Genomic DNA, 10,880 nt, shown 5'->3' with positions numbered 1-10,880 from the left:
GTCAGCACTTGAGCATAGACTGGCAAGTACATCCCCCTTATCATTCTTAATCCAGTGGCCAGGTAGAAAGAAAAAAAAAAAAAAAAAGACATGAACCATCTAATTAAACAACAAATTGTAAAATTGGGGCAGGAGGCAAATTTGACCCAGTCTCAATCTTCGCCTTTAGCCCTCTTACATATAGTGTACAGAAGGGGATGTCTGCACAAGAAGGGGATGAAATTATGACTTGTTATATGATAGTATTGGGTAAACAACTTAACAAAATTGGGAAACATGCTTGAAACTTGGAGTAGGGGTCTGGATGGGCCAGTATATAAAATCCAGTTGGGAGATTATGTGTATGAGAAGTCTCTTGCAGAAAAGGACTTTGGAACCACAATAGGAAGGTCCATTTCAAGTCCTCCTGACATCCTTCACTGCTATCAAGATTAAAGAACAGAACGCCTGGATTCATCATTCTAGAGTGAAGAAAGCCTGGAAAACACCATGGAGGGTAACCCAGGTTGTCCTGGTTTTGTTAAAAACAAGTTTCTCTTTTAGTGAATTTGCCTGTCAGCTAAAGCCTTCATGTTAGCTGCATTTTCCTGGAGAACCCAACACATGTTTTGGTTAAACCTAGCAATGGAATGCAAACTTATTGATAAGCACGGATGGACATCTCGCGAGAGGGGCAACGAGAAAACTGATGACCGAGAGACTGACCAATGGTGTATAACATTCCATTCATGTGAATACTTCATATAAAAGTGGGAGATCACGAGGATCTCGGCCCTTTTTTCCCTTTTCCTTTTTTTTTCCTCATGGCTGACATTAGGAGAGGACCTTGCTGGTCGTCCCTGCGAACTGAGGCCTAGTGACAGACTGAATCCAGCTCCGGTTGGCTACAGAGTCTAATCCAGGACTTTGGGTGCTGGCTCTACAGTTGCTGAGACTTACAAGATTGGTTTTGTATATTTTGTATTATTTTCTCTATTCTTATTAGTAGCATTAGTAAAACATCTTTAACTTTTCCAACTCTCTTCTCTCTGTCCTTCTTTCCCTCCCGATCGCCTGTCCTGAGTGGGAAGGGGGGAGAGGGAGGGGCAAAAGGGGGAAGTGGGGGGGGGGAGAGGAGGTTAACAATACATCTGCCAGGGTTTGATTGTCACCCCGCAATCTTAACCCTCGACAGATAATTGGTGCCCAACGTGGGGCAAGAGAAAGGGGTAAATTTGGAGATTTTTGGCTTTTCTACTGCTCTGACGTACCTTTCAATTTTCTTGGCACGGTGCCAATTCATAGAGTTGTGATACTCGCGCGTCTGTTTGCTTCGGATATTATTTAGTGGTATTAAGGCAAAGTGAATTACATTGATTTAAAGATGTTATGGCAAAATTTGTATCAGTTATTTTCTACATTGTGCTCGCTGATCCCATATCTGTGCTGGTGTTTCTTTCTGAAAAGAAGTATTCATTATATAACAACAAGAAACTGGACAGCGGTCATGATAATTCTGTGTGGTATGGCACTGGTTTATTTCATTATACTGCAGCCGTTAATGAATTTCTACTCGATTCTGCTTTACCTTGAAAAACCTCCAGGAGAGATTAAAGAGCAGAATGGCTCTATATTTGCTAATTGGTCAAGCGAATCTTTAGAAAGGCTGACTAACAATACTTTTGTGTTTTCGCTAGGACAGTTTTCAAATGTTTTAGAGAACTTTGAATATCCTTGGAGCTTTGATAGAACTGTGATGGTGCTATCTGGTTTGCTTAATGTGTGTCAGTTTGTGTTACTGTTAAGAGAAATGAGGTTCAGTAGGAGGTTTGCGTCACTTTTTAGTCCTGAGATTTGCGGTGCGTCTTCGGAAGCTTTAGCAAAAAGCACTCCTAGCCGCTCGAGAAAAGGCAAAACAGCCAAAGCTGCTGCTGCAGCCACTGCCCCCCCAACCGCGGCTTCACAGGCTGAAGCTACAGCTCCTCCGCAGAGCTCCTCTGCCAAGGTCGCTGCAGATAACGTTACTTCTCCAGCCTCAAAGGCTAACAAGGCAGCCCCCCCGTCTTCACACACTGGGCACTGTTGCTGCTGCAACCACAGCAATCACTGTGACAGTCATTCAGACTCTGAAAATGAATCAAATGATGGTGAACCCATATCAGCATCAGTTGCTGGTTGTAAGAAAGTCACTAGAAAGACTACCCGTGCAGCAGGTGATGGCACAGGGCCAACATCAACCCAAGAGGCATCATCAGGACAGGGTGGAGATGAAGTGACCACCACTCAGTCCTTTTCTCCAGGTGAGCTGAGAGATCTGCGAAAAGACTTTAGTCGTCGTGAAGGCGAGAATATTTTAACCTGACTGCTGCGATGCTGGGACAATAGGGCAGAAACAATTGAATTAGAAGGTGGTGAAGCCAAGCAGCTGGGATCTCTGTCAAAAGATTCCACCATTGATAGGGCAATTTCAAGAGAGTCTAATGCCGCTACTCTCTGGACCCGACTCCTGGCAGCTATGAAAGTCAGATTTCCCTACAAGGAAGATTGTATATCCAAGTTAGGGAAATGGAATACTATGGAGAGAGGTATCCAGTTCCTGAGAGAATTAGCTGTGCGAGAGATCATCTATCTAGGACCAAACAGCCAAGAAGGGACAGACCCAGATAGAATCAATTGTACAAAATCTATGTGGCGCAGATTTGTACAAAGTGCACCACCTGCATATGCTAAGTCATTGGCAGGAATGGTCTGGTCAGCTAGAGGTATACAAGAAATTAATGAAGTCATTGAGCAGCTCCGGTACTTTGAAGACAGCCTTGCTGGTTCTCTACGGGCTTGTGTCTCCGCTGTGGAGAAACTGTGTGAAATATCTGATGACCGGTTTGAAAAGCTGTTGCAAGAAATCAAAGAGCTCAGAGAAGACTCGTACCGTTCACGACCTGCACAAACTTATGTTTCAGCTCTTAGGAGAAGGCGTTTCCAATCTCGAGAGAGAGGGCAGAGACAGCCCACAAAAAGAGGTTCACTGTGGTTCTTCCTACATGAGCAGGGAGAAAACATGAGTAAGTGGCATGGAAGACCTACCTCAGAACTTCAAGAACGAGTATGTGAGATGAAAGGAAAAACTCCTAGGAAGGTGGCTGCTGCAGTTTACAAAAGGAGCAGAAGAGATTCTGATGCTCTTGAAGGAACCTCTAATTCACACCCAGAGACTGTGCAAAACAGGAATTAGAGGTGCCCTGCCTCCAACCAGGTGGAGGAAAGGGATAACAGAGTTTATTGGACTGTACAAATACTATGACCTGGTACAACACAACCCCAGGAGTACAAAGCTTTAGTGGACACTGGTGCTCAGTGCACAATAATTCCTTCTAATTATAAAGGAACGCAATCCATCAATATTGTTGGAGTGACTGGGGGATCCCAGGAACTGACTGTTGTAGAGGCTGAAATGAGCCTAACTGGAAAAAACTGGCAAAAGCATCCCATTGTGAGTGGTCCAGATGCTCCGTGCATCCTTGGTATAGACTACCTCAGGAGAGGGTATTTTAAGGACCCAAAAGGGTATAGGTGGGCATTTGGTATAGCAGCTGTGGACACTGAGGAAATTGAACAGCTGTCTGATTTGCCTGGTCTTTCAGATGACCCTTCTGTTGTAGGACTGCTGATGGTTGACGATCAGCAGGTGCCAATTGCTACCACGACGGTGCATCGCCGGCAATATCGCACCAATCGAGACTCTTTGATTCCTATCCAGAAGCTGATCCGTCAATTGGAAAGCCAGGGTGTGATCAGTAAGACTCGCTCACCTTTTAACAGCCCAATCTGGCCAGTGCGTAAGTCTAGTGACGAGTGGAGACTAACTGTAGACTATCGTGGCCTGAATGAAGTTACACCACCACTGAGTGCTGCTGTGCCTGACATGCTAGAACTGCAATTTGAACTGGAGTCAAAGGCAGCCAAGTGGTATGCTACAATTGACATTGCTAATGCATTTTTCTCTATTCCTGTAGCAGCAGAGTGCAGGCCGCAGTTTGCTTTCACCTGGAGGGGCATCCAGTATACATGGAATCGGTTGCCCCAGGGGTGGAAACACAGTCCTACCATCTGCCATGGACTGATCCAGACCACGCTGGAGCAAGGTGAAGCTCCAGAACACTTGCAATATATTGATGACATCATCGTATGGGGCGACACAGCGAAAGAAGTCTTCGAGAAAGGTGAGAGAATAATTCATATTCTTTTGGATGCTGGTTTTGCCATAAAACGAAGCAAGGTCAAGGGACCTGCACGAGAGATCCAGTTTTTAGGAATAAAATGGCAAGATGGCCGTCGACAGATCCCAATGGATGTGATCAACAAAATTGCAGCGATGTCTCCACCTACTAATAAAAAGGAGACACAGACTTTCTTGGGCGTTGTAGGTTTTTGGAGAATGCATATTCCTGACTACAGCCACATTGTGAGCCCTCTCTATCGAGTGACTCGTAAAAAGAACAAATTTGAGTGGGGCCCTGAACAACGACAAGCCTTTGAACAAATTAAGCGTGAGATAACTCATGCGGTGGCCCTTGGACCAGTCCGAACTGGACTAGATGTTAAAAATGTGCTCTACACCGCAGCCGGAGATAATGGACTTACCTGGAGCCTCTGGCAGAAAGCACCAGGAGAAACCCGAGGTCGACCCTTAGGTTTTTGGAGTCGAGGATACAAAGGATCTGAGGCCAACTATACTGCAACTGAAAAGGAGATATTAGCAGCATATGTAGGAGATCGAGCTGCTTCAGAAGTGATCGGCACTGAAGCACAGCTCCTCCTGGCACCTCGACTGCCGGTGCTGAGCTGGGTGTTCAAAGGGACGGTTCCCTCTCCACATCATGCAACCGAAGTTACATGGAGTAAATGGATTGCACTGATCACGCAACGAGCTCGAATTGGAAGTCCCAACCGTCCAGGGATATTAGAAGTGATTACAGACTGGCCAGAAAGCAAAGACTTTGGGATGTCTCCAGATGAGGAGGAAGTAAAACGTGCTGAAGAAGCACCACCATATAATACTCTTTCAGAGACTGATAAGCAGTATGCACTGTTCACAGATGGATCCTGTCGTCTTGTAGGAAAACATCGAAGGTGGAAAGCTGCTGTGTGGAGTCCCACACGAGAAGTTACAGAAGCCACTGAAGGACAAGGTGAATCCAGTCAGTTTGCAGAAGTGAAAGCCATCCAGCTGGCTTTGGACATTGCTGAACGAGAAAAGTGGCCAGTACTTTATCTCTATACTGACTCATGGATGGTAGCAAATGCCTTGTGGGGGTGGCTACAGCAATGGAAAAAAAGCAACTGGCAACATAGAGGTAAACCCATTTGGGCTGCCACACTGTGGCAAGACATTGCTGCTCGGCTAGAGAGCCTGCCTGTGAAAGTTCGTCATGTAGATGCTCATGTGCCTAAAAGTCGAGCCACCGAGGAACATCTAAACAACCAACAAGCAGATCAAGCTGCTAAGATTAAAGTAGCTGAGGTGGACTTGGACTGGCAACATAAAGGTGAACTTTTCCTAGCTCGGTGGGCCCATGATGCTTCAGGGCATCAAGGTAGAGATGCAACATACAAATGGGCTCGTGATCGAGGGGTGGATTTAACTATGGACACTATTTCACAGGTTATTCATGAATGTGAAACTTGCACCAAAATCAAACAAACTAAATGCTTAAAACCTGTATGGTATGGGGGGCGATGGTTAAAGTATAAGTATGGAGAAGCTTGGCAGATTGATTATATTACACTTCCACAAACACGTCAAGGTAAGCGTTATGTACTTACAATGGTGGAAGCAACCACTGGATGGTTGGAAACATATGCCGTACCTCATGCTACAGCCCGAAATACTATCTTGGGCCTTGAAAAGCATGTCCTTTGGCGACACGGTACGCCAGAAAGAATTGAATCAGACAATGGTACTCATTTCAAAAACAGTATTATAGACAATTGGGCCAAAGAACATGGTATTGAGTGGGTATATCATATTCCATATCATGCACCAGCCTCTGGGAAAATTGAAAGGTACAATGGTTTGTTAAAAACTACACTAAAGGCACTTGGTGGTGGAACCTTTAAAAACTGGGATTCACATTTAGCAAAAGCCACTTGGTTGGTCAACACTAGGGGATCAACCAATCGAGCCGGGCCTGCCCAATCAGAAATTCTACGGACTGTAGAAGGAGATAAAGTCCCTGTAGTACACATGAAAAATATCTTAGGAAAGGCAGTCTGGGTTACTCCTGCCTCAGGCAAAGGCAAACCTATTCGTGGGATTGTTTTTGCCCAGGGACCTGGCAGCACCTGGTGGGTGATGCTTAAGGATGGAGAAGTTCGGTGTGTACCTCAAGGGGATTTGATTTCAGGTGAAAATATGCAATGCTGAACTGTATGATGTGAATTGTCGCACTAACAATGTTTAATAAGTGTCTTTCAGATCAAGACAGTGATGATGAAACCAGAGCTAGCTTCTCCGAGTGGCGCCCGACACCTTCTTCGAAGTTGGTGTCCTTAACCCACAAACAGTGGTCATGAGATGCACTTGTACCATTTTTCCTGCCCTGGGAGACTGTTGTGACAAAATGAACTTGATGAACTTTTCAAAGGATGGTCCACTGATTAATTACTCCTGTGTATATATGTACATATGTATATATATATATATATAGTAGTAGTGATTAATTAGATTGTATTGATAGATTGTATTGATAAGTATTCAGTGAATGTCATATTATAAGGGGTGGAATGTCCTGGTTTTGTTAAAAACAAGTTTCTCTTTTAGTGAATTTGCCTGTCAGCTAAAGCCTTCATGTTAGCTGCATTTTCCTGGAGAACCAGACACATGTTTTGGTTAAATCTAGCAATGGAATGCAAACTTATTGATAAGCACGGATGGACATCTCGCGAGAGGGGCAACGAGAAACTGATGATCGAGAGACTGACCAACGGTGTATAACATTCCATTCACGTGAATACTTCATATAAAAGTGGGAGATCACGAGGATCTCGTCCCTTTTCCTTTTCCCTTTTTTCCTCATGGCTGACATTAGGAGAGGACCTTGCTGGTCGTCCCTGCGAACTGAGGCCTAGTGAGAGACTGAATCCAGCTCCGGTTGGCTACAGAGTCTAATCCAGGACTTTGGGTGCTGGCTCTGCAGTTGCTGAGACTTACAAGATTGGTTTTGTATATTTTGTATTATTTTCTCTATTCTTATTAGTAGCATTAGTAAAACATCTTTAACTTTTCCAGCTCTCTTCTCTCTGTCCTTCTTTCCCTCCCGATCGCCTGTCCTGAGTGGGAAGGGGGGAGAGGGAGGGGCAAAAGGGGGAAGTGGGGGGGGGGAGAGGAGGTTAACAATACATCTGCCAGGGTTTGATTGTCACCTCGCAATCTTAACCCTCGACACAGGTGCAGCCTGGAAAGTTGTTGTCCTGGTTTTGTTAAAAAAACAAGTTTCTCTTTTAGTGAATTTGCCTGTCAGCTAAAGCCTTCATATTAGCTGCATTTTCCTGGAGAACCAGACACATGTTTTGGTAAACCTAGCAATGGAATGCTAACTTATTGATAAGGACGGATGGACATCTCACGAGAGGGGCAACAAGAAACCGGTGACCAAGAAACTGACCAACTGTGTATAACATTCCATTCACGTGAATATTTCATATAAAAGTGGGAGATCACGAGGATCTTGTCCCTTTTTTCCCTTTTCCTTTTCCCTTCTGCTTATGGCCAACATTAGGAGAGGACCTTGCTAGTTGTCCCTGTGAACTGAGGCCTAGTGAGAGACTGAATCCAGCTCTGGTTGGCTACAGAGTCTAATCCAGGACTTTGGGTGCTGGCTCTGCAGTTGCTGAGACTTACAAGATTGGTTTTGTATATTTTGTATTATTTTCTCTATTCTTATTAGTAGCATTAGTAAAACATATTTAATTTTTCCAACTCTCTTCTCTCTGTCCTTCTTTCCCTCCCGATCGCTTGTCCTTAGTGGGAAGGGGGGAGAGGGAGGGGCAAGAGGGGAAGTGGGGGGGAGAGGAGGTTAACAATACATCTGCCAGGGTTTTATTGTCACCCCACAATCTAAACCCTCAACAGTTGTATTTTTCACAATCACAGCTTTAGGACACAGTTGGCATACAAAAATTGGCATGTAAAGCTCACCCGAATGATTGGGAACAATTTGAACCTTTCAGACTGTTGGATATGCACAGTCCTCCCCAAGAGGAATGGAATTTCCACTATTCGGAGTACCCCATCCAGACTGGAGTAGAGAAGGGGGAAAGTTGGATGCAAATCTAAAGCAAACCTGCCTTTATGGGCAGGACCTGAGTAAAACAATTGGAAGACATTTCAAATTTGTACCTTGGTATCAGACTGAAATTAGAATTTATTCTAGATGTATGAACTCCATAGATAAAACCACCAGTTGGGAAAAACTTCCAAATGACAGTGAATGTAGTCAGTCACAAGGTGTTGAAATCTTTGATATAACTAAGCTGAAAGAACTGGGGTTTAATTACAGCATACAAAACATTGAGAACTCTAGCTTCTCTTCCAACATAGCAACAAATTGTAATCTAGCTCCTGGGTGCTGGTGGCTTTGCGGAGATAGACGAGCCAGGAAAAGCCTACCTGAAAATTGGCAAGGCCATTGTACAGGTGGATACGCAGTACCTCAAGAAAAGGTGTTTAACCATCAATACCCACCCCCAGGTATTGTCAGAACATTATGGAGAAAAACGCGTTCAGTGCCGAGTAACCCTCTTGTAAAGAGGCCCTCGCAATTTCATAGTTTTACTTGATGGTTTATTCCTCAACTAGGAGTTAGTGAACTAGAAAAATCCATAGTAAATATATTGGCCAGAATCGAGAAAATTGAAAATACCACTATGGATGCCCTTCATGGGCTCCAAGAAGAGATATCATCACTAAGCAAGGTAGTCCTACAAAATCGCATGGTTTTAGACCTCTTGACTGCAAAAGAAGGAGGGGTTTGTGTGGTGATAAACCAAAGCTATTGCTCATATATTAATCAGGAGAAACAGGTAGAAACAGATATTCAAAAGATATGGGAACAATCTCAAATCCTCCATCTAGTTACTAAAGACAATCCAACATGGGAATTCTCTAATTTATGGGAAGGTCTTACTTCCTGGCTTCCCAGCTTGACCTGGTTACAATCCTTGTTTCTAGCTTTAGTGGGTATATTAGCTTTAGGGATACTGGTCTGTATGATGATAAGGTGTTCCCTGTGGTGTTGCCAGAGTACCAGGAATACTTATAGCAACTGGAAGAAACATCAACTAAGACAGGAGCTAGAATCTAACAGGTACTTTGTAAAGACATTAGGTAAAGAATCATATTAGTAAAAAAATTTACTAACTTCTTAGAAAAGGGGGAAATGATACAGGGAATTGACAATTAACTAATTAACACTTAATAACTAATGCTTGACACTTGAAGAACTAACCCTACCCCACTAAAGACACTTAGAGAGCTAACCCTTTAATCCACATCACTATTGCCTAGCCTTGCTTAGCTCTGTGTAACTTATTGTACGAAAAACAGGACTTCACTGACACCTTGCAAAAATAATAATCCTTGGGTGAACTAGATTACAGAAACTTGGGCACAGGACAGGAGATATGCCAGTTTTAACCAACTCAGCAGTCTGAGACCTAACCAACTCATCACACTGGACCAAAGGTGACCGTGCACAGAGAAAGAGGACCTGGGTTCATGATCGCTGCGCAGCTGCAACCAGGAGGAGCCGGAGGTGGAGACTCTGGAAATGGTCTCCCAGAACTCATTGTAATAAGAACCGCCTTCTCGGGGACAGGTTATGAATATGTATAAGCGTTCCTAAAACTTTCACGAATATGTAACACTTCACTGCATTTAACCAAGTTCACAGCTACTGTAATTTTACACACGCATTAGGTGAAATGATTCCCCATGTGTCCGGGGTCGTAAATAAATGCATACCTTCCTTATAACTTCAAGGGCTGTAAGGTCATTCCGCGCCTCAGGATAATGATGTTCAGAAGAAGATAATAATGTTCAGAAGAAATATAAAATTGTAACACAGCTTAATTGCAAGTATATTTTCGTTTAAATATAAGTTCTTTAATCTTAAATAACTTATTGTTTAAGAAACGTTTAATCCCTGCAACTATTTTTTTCACTAAAGCTGTAAATAAATTTAACATATTACAAAATATTTGAGTCTGAAATAGTGGCATGAACCCATTTGGTTTTAAATAGAATAAACATGAACTTTGAGAACTACAGTACACCATTCCATAACTCAGTTTATATGCAAATCTGAACTTCATATTGCCTGAAAATTAGAAACTGATTGACTTGAATTATAGTAAAGACAGGAATAATACATTTAAATAACAACACAAACTGTCCCTAAATCAATCCAATAGCAATAAGATTTTAAATTGTGAACAGATATCCTTTCTTTGTGGCTCACTGGGTTTGAGTTCACATTCTTCAAAAGATACATGTGAATGTTTACCTATAGCTGAAATAAATGAACTTTATTCAATAGATCCTTTCTTATATAGAACACATCAAAAAGATAATACCAAAATCTATGAACTGCTTAGACAAATTACTTTAAAATTAGTCTGTCTTGAAATCCATTGTTCAATCATCTTCTGAATATGAGCTAAAATGTAAGTATACAATTCCTATATCAGGTGAAATTACACTATTGTACACACATCTTCTCCATTTTTACTGCAATGCAAAATTAGCTTTTATCCCAAAGGACTCTGACAAAACTAAAATCCAAGTCACACTGAGACACCACCTTGTCTCTTCTGAAACAGCTGCAGAAGAGAGTCATAAGCAT

General features: G+C 42.9%; 1 pseudogene; it reads left to right on the top strand.

Annotated features, from left to right (window-relative positions):
- Positions 1-8,415: 8,415 nt before the first annotated feature.
- LOC139826335 (endogenous retrovirus group V member 1 Env polyprotein-like) lies at positions 8,416-9,381 on the top strand (annotated as a pseudogene).
- Positions 9,382-10,880: the final 1,499 nt, after the last annotated feature.

The sequence above is a fragment of the Patagioenas fasciata genome, chromosome W (assembly GCF_037038585.1).
Source record: "Patagioenas fasciata isolate bPatFas1 chromosome W, bPatFas1.hap1, whole genome shotgun sequence".
NCBI lineage: Eukaryota > Metazoa > Chordata > Aves > Columbiformes > Columbidae > Patagioenas > Patagioenas fasciata.
The sequence above is the reverse complement of the archived record's forward strand: the minus strand, read 5'-3'. Positions and strand labels throughout refer to the sequence as shown.